Raw genomic sequence first — 15,596 nt, 5'->3', positions numbered from 1 at the left:
AGCCTTCGTCTGCCAATGACTGAATTTCCAAAAGTAGTAAATTTGCAATCATTCAAAAATAACTTCTATGGGTGCAGATTTACTACGTTTTTGGTAAACTGGTCACTTTATATATTTAAGATCTCGACACTAAAAATTACTAAGTTAAAACCTCTTAGTGGAATGAAAACTGCCAGAAAAAATGACACGGACATAGCAGACCTGACTCATGGCCACCAGCGTTGACTACAAACCAAGAATGTATTTGAGGGTTATTACACCCAAACTCCCTTGCTGAAGCTACACGCCTGCCAATCCCATCTGGGCCTGGTTGTTCTCCTTGGGAACTCGTGACTTTGGTCATGCAATACACAACAGCCTTGATGGTGGAGTTGTCAAATTGGTGCATGTGAGCAGGGCGCCATGTTTCTAGTCTCCGCCTTTTATAAACCATTTTATCAATGACCAGCGGCCCCATGTTCTAAGTAGAGTTGCAAATAGAAAGGGTGTGTAATTAAGACGAGCCGAGCCTTGGGTCCGACTTGGCTCTAAGTGTCTGTGCACGAGCCAAGCCATGAAAATGTTTGGTATGTATATCGTGAAAGAAACAAAATGTATAAAAATTACACAATCTTTTCAAAATTCCTAAAAGTGGAATTCTTTAACATGCAGAAGTGTTTCTCCTTAGTACATCAGATTATATCGCTGCATAGACACAGACAGACATTTATTCAAAACATTAGTTCTTAGAAACATTCATGGCTCGCCACCCAACGACAATGCCATTAGTGAACTAAGAGGCAAGTCATTAGTCATATAAATCCTAAACGTGGCCTAGATTCTTATTAGAACGAAGCAACTTTATAGTGTAATAAATCCTACACAAGAGGTGCTTGTACATCCTGCACTCAAGTATTTAAAAGTGTGCTCATATGTGACAATAAAGAACAGGCAGCAAAGCCAACAGGTCTTGCGTAAGGAAGAGCTATTGGCCCTGTCAATGTATTTTAGCCATGTTGTAGAGCAGCAAAAGTGACACAGCCATGACCGGCCCTGGCTGCATCATAGTGATTTTCTTCTTATGTTTGGTGGGAAACATGGGCAACGGGGGGAGGGTGGATTTAGGAATAGGCAACACTGATAACAAGAGGAAGGGTGGGAAAGAAAGGGCAATTGCCCACGTGCACCTGCACCTTTTATGTTTATCGCACATATTTCTTCTTCATTATGGAGCCTGCTTGCTAGCTCCCTGGGAAGGCACACAAGTCTTCCCCCCTCGCATTTGGCTTTGTCAGCCAGAGAAGGAAATATTCGTAGTCAGGACTGAGGAGAGGCTCTTTGTGTGCGTTGAGGTCTGACCGCACAGAGGAATGAACGCCTGGGAGGGCCAGCGTGGGAAAAAGGCCAGCTGGGTTGTTCAAGGCTTCCCTTCATCAGGAGGGAGTAAGGCTCTCTTTAACTCATCGATTTTCTCTGCAGCAACAAAGACGTTTTAAGGCCTGTTTACCTATCCCTGCTCTCCAGGCCGATCTGTGAAAGCAAAGTAGAAAATGTCTCCGCAAGATCATTGCTCGGTTTTCAGGCCGCCTGGCACCAGCGGTAAGTGAGCCGGGGTACGGCAACTACTGCTGAGAGGGGAGCCCTACTACTGTGGCACAGCCACCCACTACGGGGATCCCAGGGCAGCGCCTGGACAGGTGGAGAGTGAGAGCGTTTGACTGCAGACGGTGACCTACACCCGAGACTGAGACTACTGTGCCCAGTGGCGTAGCCAAAGAGCAAGGAAGGAAATTGAATGTACGTCCGACTGCGGCCTGGCATGAATGGCAGCGGGTGTTTGTGTTTGGAATGTTATCGGGAGATAGTGCGTATGTGTGCGCGCGCAGTGTGTGTCCGCGCGCGTGTGTGGGCACCGGCAGCTCGTGAGGCCGCGTCGGCCGGCACCTGCTGCTTGTGTTTTGTGCGGCTCCCCAGGTGCGTAGTAAAATACCCTCCCCTCGGCTAATGCAGATGTAGTCCAGAAGTGTAATCTTCTAGATTCCCCAGCGGTTCGAGCCCGGACGCCTCTTCACACTGACAATTTGTATTTCACTCATCAATGCAAATCGAATATGAAGTGTCAATTACTCTATCAGCGGCAGCCGAGTCCCCGGGGCTCCGAGGGGAGGAAGAGGTTTAGTGGCGTAGAAGGGAAGAACAGATAAGGATGTCGAAATGGAGACTGGAGTGCTGGTGAGAGAGAGAAGAGGTGAAGGGCGGAGGGACTGATAGACAAGAACGGATTAAACGCATGCCAAGCAGCAGCGAGCAGTGGGGAGATAGGGGTGGAGTGTAGGAGACTAGAGGTGAGGATGTCTCATGTCACTTGTAAGTAGGCCACCCACTTCAGGGTTTTGTGTAGCATTCTGATATTTGCAGCTTTGCATTTATAAATACAGCACTCAGGAGGAAAAAAGCGTCGAAGAGAGTGTCTAAACCCAACAGAGCGAGAGAAATAGAGGTAAAGAGGGGTAAAAAGTTGCGAATTGCTGGGGAGGGGAAGTGAGAATGGAATGCTATGTAAAAAGGATACAAAAACGCACAAATGATGGACGAAATGCGGAACAAATCAAGCGTATGCCCTCAGTCAAGAGATCTAGGTTAAACCCATCGTTCTTTTGCTCACCATGCACCCCAGTTTGGACCCAGCCATATGCAAAGCAGTCTTGACCCTGTGCCTCATGGGAACAGTCCAGCCTGAACTTCCTAGCCAGGTCCTCCCAGGACGGGAACAAGCATCCTAAGGCTAGTTTCGGGATATCACCCCTCATCAGCCAGGCTAACTTGAATCCTGTGGCACAGTGATCCATGTCTTGACATACCCATCGCACTTAGGGAGAGAAAGCAAAAGATACACAAACGATGGGCCCAGGCCCGGACTGGCCATTGCGGGCACCGGGCAATCCCCCGGTGCGCCGCACGGGTGGGGGCCGGTTTGGGGCCCCTGGTGGCCGATTTTGTTACAGGGCCGTTTTTGCAGCATAGCTGCATAATCGGCCCTGCAACAAAATCGGCCTGAAAACCGGCCCTAGCAAAGCGCTCGGCGGCACCTCCAACCCCCCCCTCCCGCCCCCGAGTGGGGAGGGGGGGCCGGCCGAGCAATTTGCCAGGGCCGGTTTTGCCAGGGTCGGGGTATTTAGGCTCCCCCCTCCCTCGGAGCGGCCTCTTTGTCGTCTCCTACTGCCCTCGATGTTGCCCTCCCTGCCGCTTACCCTACATCTCAGGGGGCGGGGGTAGGGGTGCTATGTTTGTAATATTTGTTATTTGTGTTGCAGGAGGAGTTACAGGATGATCCAGAGGTGAAAGGTACTCAGGAGTACCCTATGCTGAAGCACAAAGGGTGCTGAGGCCCAATATCCCCGGTAGATCTGTGCGGTGGACCCTGGGGGTGCGACGGCACCCCGTTATCCTACGGGCGGTTGGTTACCTGGACAACCGAGGTTCGATTGAACGCTCCACCCCTCGTAGGGGGGGGGGGGGTGTGAGCTAGAGGGTGGACCAATGGTTCACCGGACAGGGGAGGGGCTATCCTCTCACCACAACCGCTAAGCACCGTCTGGCCAAGGCCGCGGGCTACTTGGCCTATCAGGTGGCAAGCTGTGAGGGGCGGCTTGCCTTTGGATCATCTGTAAGTTAACCCACCATGTTTTAGCATAAGTATGCTAATAAACCAGCAGCTACTTTTTCCCAACAACAAGTTGTCTTGTCTGTTTATTTATTGATATACAACATGTTAATTGGGGGGTTGGTGTGTGGGTCGATATTGGCACTAAGTGACGTGCATGCAAGGAGCAGCAGGTTGATAGTGTTCTCAGAAACAAATGTGCTGTTGGTTGTTTAAACCCATATCATGAGGAGCGTTCTGTGTCATTAATAAATAAACAAGGTGTTTTACGCATAAATCTTGCATAACATTGGAAAACATTTAGGCAACTACATGAGTAGGACTTTCAAGTGTATTGACACTAAATGATAACACACAACAAATCACAAGACTCCAACCGACGGGTGGAAGTCGAGTGAAAAAACAATTGAGGTATGTCGTATTTCTTGCAGACACCGTGTATAATGGAAAATAGCAATACTGCAATTTACTGAATTAGCCCCTGTCACTTTCTCTTAGGCTCCAACCGGCTGGTGGAGACCTGATTTGATCTACCAAGGCATCTGCATATTGTCAAGCTTAACTCTGGAAGCCAAACAGTTACATTGTATTTCTGTTTTTTATCACACACCTTATCAAGCTCTTTAATTAAACCTATAGGCTGTCTACTCCCCCCTCCAGTCCTGAAGAAGACCCGTCTTGACGCATTTTACATTTGCGCTACTCACATGGTCAAAACGTCGACTTGTCACATATGTCCGCACTGCGCTCATGATCACAGTTTATCTTATCAATGGATCCGGTAGCATATGTGCAAAACTAATAAGGACAAACAAACCCCGTTTTTTCCCTCTTTTTTATCACATGATTATTTGTCTTGTATATAGTGTTATAGAGTACTGTCAATATCACCAATCACTAAATGTCACTTATTTAACCACAGTCACTTATTCCTTACTGCAATTGAATTTGTAAATTGTTACAGCCATTAGTATTTGATACTTATTTTTGAATACATTACTGAATTCTAATTTTGGTGTGTGTTATTTCATTTTTTCACAAATGATTGGTATATGTGTTGTAAATAAGGTTTTGCTCCTTGAATACTCTAAGCAATTGAAATCCCGACAAAACCAATTGTTGCAGGCTTAGTTTTTATGGAAGTTACTTTTCGTTCCTAATATGGATATTATTTCAATGCCCCATGGATTATTTTGGTAGCACTCCCTTTTCTGTTTTTTTGTGTGTAAATCAGTGCATAGAAAATGTTACATAAGACTACAGGGAATACAAGATGTAGGATTCACATGTCATCCATACTGGTAGGCATTTTTCAAGAGTGCTTGGTCTGGAGAAGCACAAACTTAGAATTCAAAACATAACGCATTGGTTGGGGTTGGATGTACTAATAAGAATGTATTTCTACTCAATCAAACACAAAATTTAGCAGCATTAGGATAATAAAAGACTGGGGTAAAAATACAGCTTTCTAATCTATACCATGCAGTTTGCACGCAGATCTTTGGTGGCAGTTCATAGCTCACTGTACTAGATTACAATTTTAAATTATGAATTGCAAGCAACTAAAGGATCTCTATGACAAAAGCAGTAATCCACTGAGCTATGCACATATAATATGCATGGTTCACATTATGTGCAGAAGGCAACTTAAACCCTCTGTGCTACTTTAGATTAGTCAAAACTGACAATAGGCAAATCTCTGATCTCTCTCCAATAGGAAGATTAATCACCAGAGATATTTATCTTGACACTTTTATTGCTCTCTGAAAACAGCTGAATATACAGGGAACTATGCAGCGAGAATGAGAAGTGAGTGACTATGCTGGCCAGGCCTGCTGATTTTCTAACAGGGGGCTGATATTGCAGCACTGCTGCAAAACCTGCCCCTTGTAACAAAGGTGGCCCTACAATTCTCCAGCATCTTTGGGAAACGACCGGTACGGCCAGTCCATATATGCCAATATTTTTAAACTGCAAAGTCGAAACATTTGGGGGGAAAAGTCAAGTACATGTATTTTTCTTATTTAACAACATTGTAACAGACCCAATTTCAGGTGGGAGACAGCTACAAAAAAGCTGTTTTGGGCTTAAAAATCAGGAGTGTCACGCGGTAATCGGGTCTGTTGGCGTGTTTGCCAGTCTGGCCTTGCTCTGGAGACGTGGGCTACCCACAGCTTTTCATATTGACTGCCAGCCAAACTGAATCATACCATAAAAGGGACCTACTGTGATTGGTTGAAATCATTTCTGGTGTTTCAGCCAACTTCCTTTCAACCAATCATAGTATATCCCTGTGTTAGGATCATCCGAATTGGAGAAGCTGTGTGATGAACTACCGATGACTCACACTAATCCTTTATGGGTTCCGGAGTAGCGTGCTACTTGACGAAAAAGTGCTTTGACGCCTCGTCAGGGGTAGTAAGCGCTATATAAATGCAATTACACTATAATACTATACATGCAGGTCAGTAAACTTGCAGTGGTTCCTGGACTGCGACTTGTCATCTTTATTATTATTTTTTTAAGTCTGTGGCAGGTTGAAGCAGATAACTTGAATTAGGCAGGATTCTGTTGGCATCTTCATCCATTTATTGTTTGGTACATGGGGCTACGTTACCCTCTTCCCGACAAACTTAGGCCATCATTATGAGTGGCCTCTTAATTCGATGGGGCCGGTACCAGCAGATACAGACCTATCGGTTTTATGATCTCTACAGAAACATTGCAGATCGCTTAAATTTCACACAGTTTAGCAACCAAAATTTCCAGGTCGAAATCTGTCCTAAAAGGAGGATTTACCATGGGAATCAGACCCAGAATTACCAATTCATAGGAAATTTCAAATTTCTTATTGGATCCTCAGTGTCCAACTCTTAATAAGGCGCATCCCCTAAGTTCCCAGCACACTGGTACCGGTAACTCTAGAAGTTTACTGGGCCGCTCATAATGAAGACCTTAGAAGGAGAAGGGTTTATAGCAAACATTTCTCATCTCTTCCACTATAACATTTGCACTCACTACAAGGCAATGTATCCAAGGACTTTCGGCAGGGTCTGATTGCTAAGTCAGGCACTCGGGCAATGGCCGAGGGGCTGTTATCTAAGTTCAAGCTGTTGGCTGCATTTTGTGGGCAGCCTGGGGGTCGATTTGGGTGTTGTCTGTGCTGTTCGAATGCCGCCAGCTGCCTAGTGGAGGCCTGAGCGGCCTTTCTGGAGGTCGATGGGACTTTATTACCTCCCTTTTACCAATGGCCGGAGGTGTCACTCCCTTTCTATCGCTGGGCCGTCCTATTAATGTGTGCAGATTTAGCGGTGGCCTACCAAGCGCGAGGCTGGACAAGCGCGCATTTAGGGCCTGGCCCCCGGCCCACGCAGCGCCAGGTGGGAGCAGCAAGGGCGGGGCAAGGGAGCGGGGGCTAAGGGCAATCTAGGCAGTGACTCGGGGGGCCCGGTGTTGGTGAGCATCGGCAGGCGTGCGAGGGCAGCATGCCGGCAAAGGGCCAAAGTTATAAGCTCAAGGATAAAGATCCTGAAATAGCGCAGTTGCTAAAATTGGTGCTTGCGAAGCTCAGTAGGGATGAGAGCAGCAGCGATGAGGAAGCTGGGGGACAGCCTCCCGAACCAGAGGAAGAGCCACAGGTCGTAGTAGACCGGCCCGCAGGCAAGGTGTGCCCCCAAAAGCGGCCTTCCCGCCCCTAGTTAAAAAACCTAAGGTTCAGCAGCATGGAAGGAAGAGCAAGAATAAGAGGGGGATGGGCAAACCAGATCAGGACAGGCGCCCCCCTACAGGTGTTCCTCTCGAAACAGTGATCCATATTGTTCCACCCCCGTGCCGCCCCAGGTGCCTGTGGTACCGCACAGCAGCAGCCCTACTACTCCGGTGGGGCCCACACCGAATGATGAGATGGGGGCTATTTTGGCAGAAATCCAGGGGGCATTGTCAGCACTGGTCCCTAGCCCTGCCACCTCCAATGCAAATAAGGGCAGCAGTCCTGTAGTGGTTAATAACCCCACCTCACACCCGTAGCGCAGCCATTAGACGCTAGTCCAGGGGGCACAGCAGCGGATATTTTGAGTGCCCTGAGGGCATTGAAGCCGGGGCCGAGACCCCGGGAAACTGAGGGGGTAGGAGCATCGCCAGTGGTGGTGTCTCCCCCTCCTCCCCTTGGGACCACAGCGGCTGTGGCTCCGTGGGCGCCAGGGATTCCAGAGGGCGGAGCGCTCAGCGAAATTAGCAGGCAGTTAGCCATCCTGGTCAAGGCGCAGGGCAGCAATCCACCAGCAGCTCAACATGTGGCCCCAACCCTGCAAAAAGCACCTGAATCTTCAGGAGTTAAGCCTGAAGGCACTGGCAGGGAGTCAGAAGGGGTGGCTAAGGTGGGGGGGTTTCAGGGCTATGTACTGTCCAAACCGGGTAGGTTGGCGACGCATGTAACACCTGAGGTGAAAGAAAATATCTGGAAAGGAGAATACATTGATATGTTCTCTTTAATTAGGCCAAAACGCTGGGAGGTAGAAAGCAAAGAAAAAGAGGGGAAGGACAGCTCTTTTAAGGACAGGAGACCGAAGGTTGAGGAGTCCATCACAAATTGGCTCTTTGGCTTTCAAGTGTTCATGACGGTCATCATTGAGAAAAAGCCTGAGTGGGCTGCGTCATTGGTATATTACATGCATAAGATTCTAAAAGCACACACAACGCATGGTGGTACTGCATGGCTAGATTATGATAGAGACTTCAGGTGGGAAAAGGTTCAGGACCCAGAGATGGGGTAGGATCAGGTGGAAGTTAACGTTTGGCTAGAGAGCGTGAATGGGAGATCTGGTGAGTTCCAGTCTAATAGGCAGCCCTCCGGCCATCCCAGGGAGGACCTGAGGAGAAGAGGGGTACGTGCTGGGCCTTCAACAAAAAAGTTTGTACTTGGCCCACAGGTCAGTGCAAATTCAAGCATGCGTGCTCCTTCTGCGAGCACCCCTCCCACCCTGAGTTCAAATGTATCAAAAAGTCCAAAGAAAAAGGAGGAGGGGGCAGGGAGATTAAGCCTCCCCAGCCTAAGCTGCCTACTCCTGTTGATATAGGGAAACTGATTTATTGGCTGAATCAATACCCAGACCGGTCAGCAGCCAAACTACTGTATTTTGGGTTTTCAGAGGGTTTTCGCATCTCGGCACAAGGGGTTCCCCCTGTAGAGTATTGTAAAAACTTACTGTCTGCTCGACTGCAGCCTAAGGTGGTGGAATTGAAAGTAGAGAAGGAACTAGGGATGGGGCGTGTTGCGGGCCCTTTTCCGGCCCGCCACTTCCTGGTTATGTGTGTTCCCCCCTGGGGGTTGTACCCTAGAAGGAACCGGGCCAGTTTAGAATGATTCATAATTTGTCAGCGCCAAAAGGGGCCTCACTAAATGATGCGATTGACCCAACCTTGTGTTCAGTGACATACTCCTCATTCGACGCTGCCCTGAATAAATTGAGGGACTTGGGACCCGAAGCAATGATGGCCAAAACAGACATAGAATCAGCATTTCGCCTTTTGCCAGTTCACCCTGAAGATTACAATTTGTTGTTTTCAGCTAAATCAGCAGTTTTATTATGACAGGTGCATGCCGATGGGGTGCGCTGTGTCTTGTAAGTACTTTGAAACGTTTAGTTCCATGCTCCAATGGTTGTTTTCTCACAGGACTGGGTGCAAAGATGTGGTACATTATTTGGATGATTTCATGGTCATGGGTCCTGCAGCGTCAGCTGCATGTGCGCAGGCGTTAGAGCAGTTAGTGGCCATGTTCAAGGAGTTTCAGATACCTTTGGCCCCGGGAAAGACAGTGGGTCCTGAGACATGCATGCCCTTTTTGGGCATTGAAATTGACAGGGTGGCAGGTGAGTGTAAGTTGCCGCTAGACAAGGTACAGGCCTTCTCCCGAGCAATTGATTCTGCATTGGCCAGTGCCAAAGTAACTCTACACCAATTGCAGGTATTGGTAGGCCAGCTGAACTTCGCCCTCAGGATTATCCCAATGGGCCGCCCCTTTTCGAGATCAATAGCTAGGGCCATGGTGGGCTTAACACAGAAGCACCACCGGGTGCGCCTCCAGGCTGAGGTGAGGAAGGACCTAAGAGTGTGGCGGGATTTCTTGGAACATTTTAATGGCGCTGTTGTGTGGCCGGCGCCATCGGTGTCCAACACAGAACTGGGCCTGTTCACTGATGCAGCAGGCAGCATTGGTTTTGGGGCAATTCTTGGTCCTCAGTGGTGTGGTGTCGAGTGGCCAAAGGAGTGGCATGAGAATGGCCTGACCAGAAACATAGCCTTTCTGGAATTATTCCCAATCCTGGTGGCAGTAACCATATGGGCGGAGCAATTCAGGAATAGGTCAGTCATATTTTGGTCAGATAACATGGCAGTAGGGGAGGCCATTAACAGGCAGAGTGCTATATGTAGGCATGTTCTGAGGTTACTGAAGTGCTTGGTGTTAATATGTTTAAGACTGAATTTGCTGTTCAGGGCAGCACACATTCCCGGGGTAGATAATCATGCTGCTGATGCTTTGTCTCTTTCCAAGTTGCAGGACTTCCGGAGATATCACCGCGAGGCGGAGGACCAGATGACAGGGTTTCCACCCTCACTGTGGAGGATTGGAGCCCTGCATTAGAGGGTCTGGTAGGCGCCTCATTGAGTGAACGCACTCGGAAAGCATATCAGCAGAATTTTTTGTCTTACAGGACAGTAGTGCAAAAGTCGGGTATTGCAAATTTGTTTTCAGATCAGGCAATGTACTTCTTCCTCCAAGAACTCACGGATCTAGGCAGGCCACTCTCTTACGCTAGGGCCAATGTGTCAGCGGTAGGTTTTTTCGCTAGGTTGGCGGGTGCGCACGACCCTGGGGCATCATTTGTTGTGAGGAAGGCTCTGTCAGGGTGGGCTAAGTTAGAGGGCCCTAGGCGGGATAGTAGACGTCCTTTAGACATTAGGATCCTGGGCAGCATCTTGGGGGTCCTTCCTAGGATATACACTTTGGCATTTGAGAGCACGCTATTCTCAGCAGTGTATTCTTTGGCTTTTTATGGGGCTTTTCGCCTGGGAGAGATTGTGGGAACTGCTAGAAGTGATCTGGATGGGGGGATTCAGTTTGAGGACACCAGGAATTCCACCAGGGAATTGGTGGTGGTCCTGAGGAAATCTAAGACTGACCAGTCAGGCAAAGGGGCGGTGATACATCTGAGCCCCGCGCCTGCGGCACCTATTTGCCCGGTCGCCTGTATGCAGGCATACTTAGTCATCCGCCCGAGGGGGAGGGGCCGGCCCTATTCATTCATGAGCAAGGAGACTGTGTGTCGCAGTACCAGTTTAAGGCTGTGCTGCGGAGGCCCCTGGTAGAGGTGGGACTGGGGGATTCTGGTTATTCATCTCATTCCTTTAGGATAGGGGCAGCGACACTAGCAGCAGGGGCAGGACTGTCTTCTTCTGCAGTAAAAAAGGTGGGGCGTTGGTCGTCCGAATGTTTCAAACGATACGTAAGGCCTGAGTTGCTATGACATGATAATTTTGACTATGCCTGACTTTTCTATTTCTTCTCCGATTACTAGTATGCCGAGAAAGGTGGTGTGGGTATTGGGACACTCGTTCGTTCGGCGCGCGGTGGTGCGGTTGCAACAGCGGCGAGTGCGGAAACCACCTGGCTTGGAGGGCCTGAATTCTTGTGGCAAGGAGTGGGAGGAATGCGTATTCGGCATCTGCGGTAGCTCGTTGAGGAGATTAAAGAACGCGAGGGACAGAAGTCCCCGGACCTGATCATCATCCACCTGGGCGGCAACGACATGGTAGATCGTGGACGCTTGGCAGTTAAAGAGGCGCTGCTCACAGAATTTGCATGGCTGGGGAGGACCTTTCCACAGGCCAGGATCGCATGGTCTTGCATGATCCCACGACAATCTTGGGGCAATGGAATCCTGGCTAGGGTTTTGAATGTGTTGGTCAGACATCTGAATGGGAAGTTGGCTAAGTTGTGCTCAGTGAAGGGTCGCTTGGTCCACCTCCCACACAAAATGATTTCCGGAGCTGCAATGTTTCACCAAGATGGAGTTCATTTGTCGGACATAGGCACGGACACATGGATCAGGGGAATTTGGTCCTTTGTGCAGAATTTGCTTGAAGGGGGGAAGGGCGACGGACCTGTGGGCCCTAGTCCCCCTTGTGGCGGTAATGAGACATTGGACCATTGACATACACTTACACAATGGACGGGAGTCCGCCTTGCACACTCCCTAAGCCAGCCCTGAGGGGAGAGACGGTAAGCTCTCCGCAGGGAAATGGAGGCCACCGGCTGGGGAGGCTAGGGCAATAGGTACGAGCCTCCTGGGATCCTGGGCAGCCTGGTGGCCGAGGGGTGGGCCCTTGGAAATGGCGGACAAGGACTCGAGGGTTGGGGCCCACCACTCAGAGGGCGCAGGTGGGTTGCACCTGGCGTGGGGAACTCAGCCTGGGGAGATGCGAGCCAGAGGGCCCCTTGGTGCTGGGGGAAAGAAGAATTTTTAATAATAAACATGCAATTTTGAAGAATGATTAATGCAATTTTGATAATGTCTATGTTTTTTCCTGATCTTATGGATTGTCATGTTTATGATTATCTTTATTAAACATGGCCGTTTTACACCCACCCTTTCTCAAGGAATTCATTGGAAGGTGGGTTTGGGCGTGGAGCATGCTTGGGGATCCGGGCCCTATACCAAGCGCGAGGCTGGACAAGCGCGCATTTAGGGCCTGGCCCCCCGGCCCACGCAGCGCCATTGGTCAGTGTAGGGGGCCGGCGGCCCTATGGGAGGCCGGCCCAGAGAAGTGCTTCCGGGGCGGGGGTGACGCACTTCCGTTGGGGGCGGGGGTCAGAGGCCATGACCTATTTAGGGCAGGAGCGCGGGGGCCTAGGCCTCTTTCCCTCGCCTGCACCGGACCTGCTCTCACCTCGCTGGACCCCGTGTTTTCCCGCTCCCTAGACGCTAATAATTTAAACTCCCACCCACCTGTCCCTTAATTCAGTAGTTGGAAGGAGTGAGTTGGCCGAGGGGTGGGCCCTTGGAAATGGCGGACAAGGACTCGAGAGTTGGGGCCCATCACTCAGAGGGCGCAGGTGGGTTGCACCTGGCGTGGGGAACTCAGCCTGGGGAGATGCGAGCCAGAGGGCCCCTTGGTGCTGGGGGAAAGAAGAATTTTTAATAATAAAAATACAATTTTGAACAATGATTAATGCAATTTTGATAATGTCTATGTTTTTTCCTGATCTTATGGATTGTCATGTTTATGATTATTTTTATTAAACATGGCCGTTTTACACCCACCCTTTCTCAAGGAATTCATTGGAAGGTGGGTTTGGGCGGGCGTGGAGCATGCTGGGGGATCCGGGCCCTATGAAAAGTCGTGGTCTCACTTGTATTCATGTGTGGTTCACCAGTGTGAACTAATTCATGCATAGATTTAAATGTAAGTGAGTTAAGAAAACATTCCTCTGTCAGAGACCCCCGGCCCCCTTCTCTTCATAAAACATTGCAGAAACAGTGTTGCAGAATGGCAATCCGCAAATGTTGGCCACTTTTTAGCATGCCCGTGCCTATTTTGTATCCCAATCCAACCCTGATTTTGGGTTTGCAGATATCTCGCTCAGGCACCTCTGAATTCCTCCAGTCCTCTGTAAAGTTGCACTCTTATTCTATGGCACCAATTCAAAAGCCACAGAATATGTGTGCTAAGTTTTCTTCTCAGTGTAGCCATATGCTCGCACCCAGGCGGAAGACTGTTGTTTACATCAGCCTGGGTTCTTCATGTCCAGTAGGCTCAGTGGTTAATTTGTAAAATATAAAGTGCTGGGGCTCTCCTCAGAGCTAATAGGAGAAATGTGCTGGTGCAAACTGCATCCACACTAGAATCTTATTAACCTGGAGAGGACATGGCCTAATGGGTAGAACTTTCGATTTCAGAGCTAGACAATCCGGTTTGAGTCTCGGCGTAGCTCAATATCCTGTGAGTCTGGGGAAAATCATGTGCGTTCTAAATAAGTGTGTCCTTAACTGGTGCTATAAGCACTGGTGCCGAGGATTAGGTGCTGAGCACCGGAAAGCACCAGCTCAAATTAAGCACTGAGTAGGCTCACTGGCATAGGCAACAACGTTTAAAAGCACACTGCTCGTGTTCGTTTTCTGCAGACACTGTCTTGCGCCTGCTGTTTCTTTTTCTGAGTTTAGGGTGTTATTTCGCAACCTACTGAACGGAGACTTTACACAGGAGAATGCGTTTCTCTTCTGTCGTATCTTAAAGCATGGACTTGGGTTATAGACTGGAGCAATTTAAGGGGACATTTTGTTTAAAACACTGCGCTGCGCCATTTCTACTTAAGCACCAAGCATTTGCAATGCAATAGGTCTCGCATTTACAAGACTTTGAGCTATTGGCATTGTAAATGTCAATAGCTTAAATTTGCGAAAATACAATTTTCGCAAATAAAAGCCCTATTGAATTGCAAATATTTTTTGTTTTTAAGCGCCCCAATGCACAGACACTGTAACTGACTTCAAAAAAGAAAAGTGAGTGCAGAGAAATGAGATGGGAAAAAAAGAAGTAACATGCCATTGTGACACAGCTTTTACAACGCTGTTCTTTCCTTCTAAAACTTCGAGTTTTCAGGTGTGTTACTCCGAAGTGGTCGATTGAGCTAAGACTGCACACCCTAGTGAAGATTGATTTCATAGCGAGTCCATTGGTAGCCATGATGGCCACTTTATCCCTTTTGATTTCATAAAACTTTTTAGAAACTACAGACCACATCAACAGTGACTAATTTCCAATGTATTACGCCAGCTTAAAATACCTAAATAGTAAATAGATGATTATCCTCGTATAGTGGAAGATGACTCAGGTGACAATTATTATCAACTGATTGTGTTCTTATGTTAGTACAGTGTCCAAGCTTACATCCAGTTGGGATACTATGCACACTCGAACATCTGCAATCCTAGATTTGTGCACAGAGCATACAATTGTTTTTTTGTGCTAAGACTCACCTCCAGTTTAAGGAAGAGTAGTGTCTATGTTGTGGTCTTTACTGGCGCTTGTAGATTGCATGCTAATGGTGAGAAGCATATTCAACGGATGTTAATAAATGCGCTCAGGAAGTACTTGATATTTTCCACTGTGAAGAACAGATAGACTTATCACACCCAAGTAGGAGGTGTATAAGTGTATGAGGGATTGTGGGCATTCTCGGTTTATGGCTCTGCGAGCAGTGGCACGCGATTCCTACTACCTGGTAAGATGCTTTCCAGCCCACCCCTTAAGGCCACACCTCTTTTTTGCTCTCACTGGCATATGTCACAAGGTTTGTAGTTGAAAGGCTTTCTTGGATATTTCAGCTATATTATGCTACGATTGTCTTTGAATCGGTATTTGTGTAGCAATCTTAACTGCTAAAAAAGTACAGCTTCAGACAGCTCGCGATAATGAACTGCTGACACTCCTGAGGTACAGATCTTAGCTTGTGATTCGGTCAGAAAATACTTCAGATGGAACTAGCCAACTCTGTTTCATGGTTTGAAAAAATTCTGAAAAATCTCTAGAGATATGGTAATTTAGTGACTATCAAACAACCTTGAGATAGGAAAAAAACTGCAATTGGTATTGCTCTGCTAGCCTCAACTTAACTGCGGAAAAGAAATATGTAAGAAAAAAAGAAGAGGGTAAGCTCTCCTTTTAGGATTGTTTAAAAGAGACAGGTATGATAATATGTAGCTGTGTCTTTAATAAAATTATGTTTTTCCTTCAGTAAAATGAGGAACGTAAGCATTTATCAGCAGAAAGTGCATGAGTCATACCATTAAAACCTTTGGCACCCAGAAAGAGCCCATATCAACAGCTGCACTGACCGCACCCCTTCGCAAACTCCCGAAGTGGTAGTGACCACTCGCTCTGTTCTTCCGAA

General features: G+C 48.1%; 1 pseudogene; it reads left to right on the top strand.

The window, feature by feature from the left end:
• The first annotated feature begins 11,221 nt into the window (after positions 1–11,221).
• On the top strand, positions 11,222–11,856 carry LOC147702119 (uncharacterized; annotated as a pseudogene).
• Positions 11,857–15,596: the final 3,740 nt, after the last annotated feature.

This window comes from Lissotriton vulgaris, chromosome 7, assembly GCF_964263255.1.
Source record: "Lissotriton vulgaris chromosome 7, aLisVul1.2, whole genome shotgun sequence".
Taxonomy (NCBI): Eukaryota; Metazoa; Chordata; class Amphibia; order Caudata; family Salamandridae; genus Lissotriton; species Lissotriton vulgaris.
This window is presented reverse-complemented; position numbering and strand designations above follow the sequence as displayed.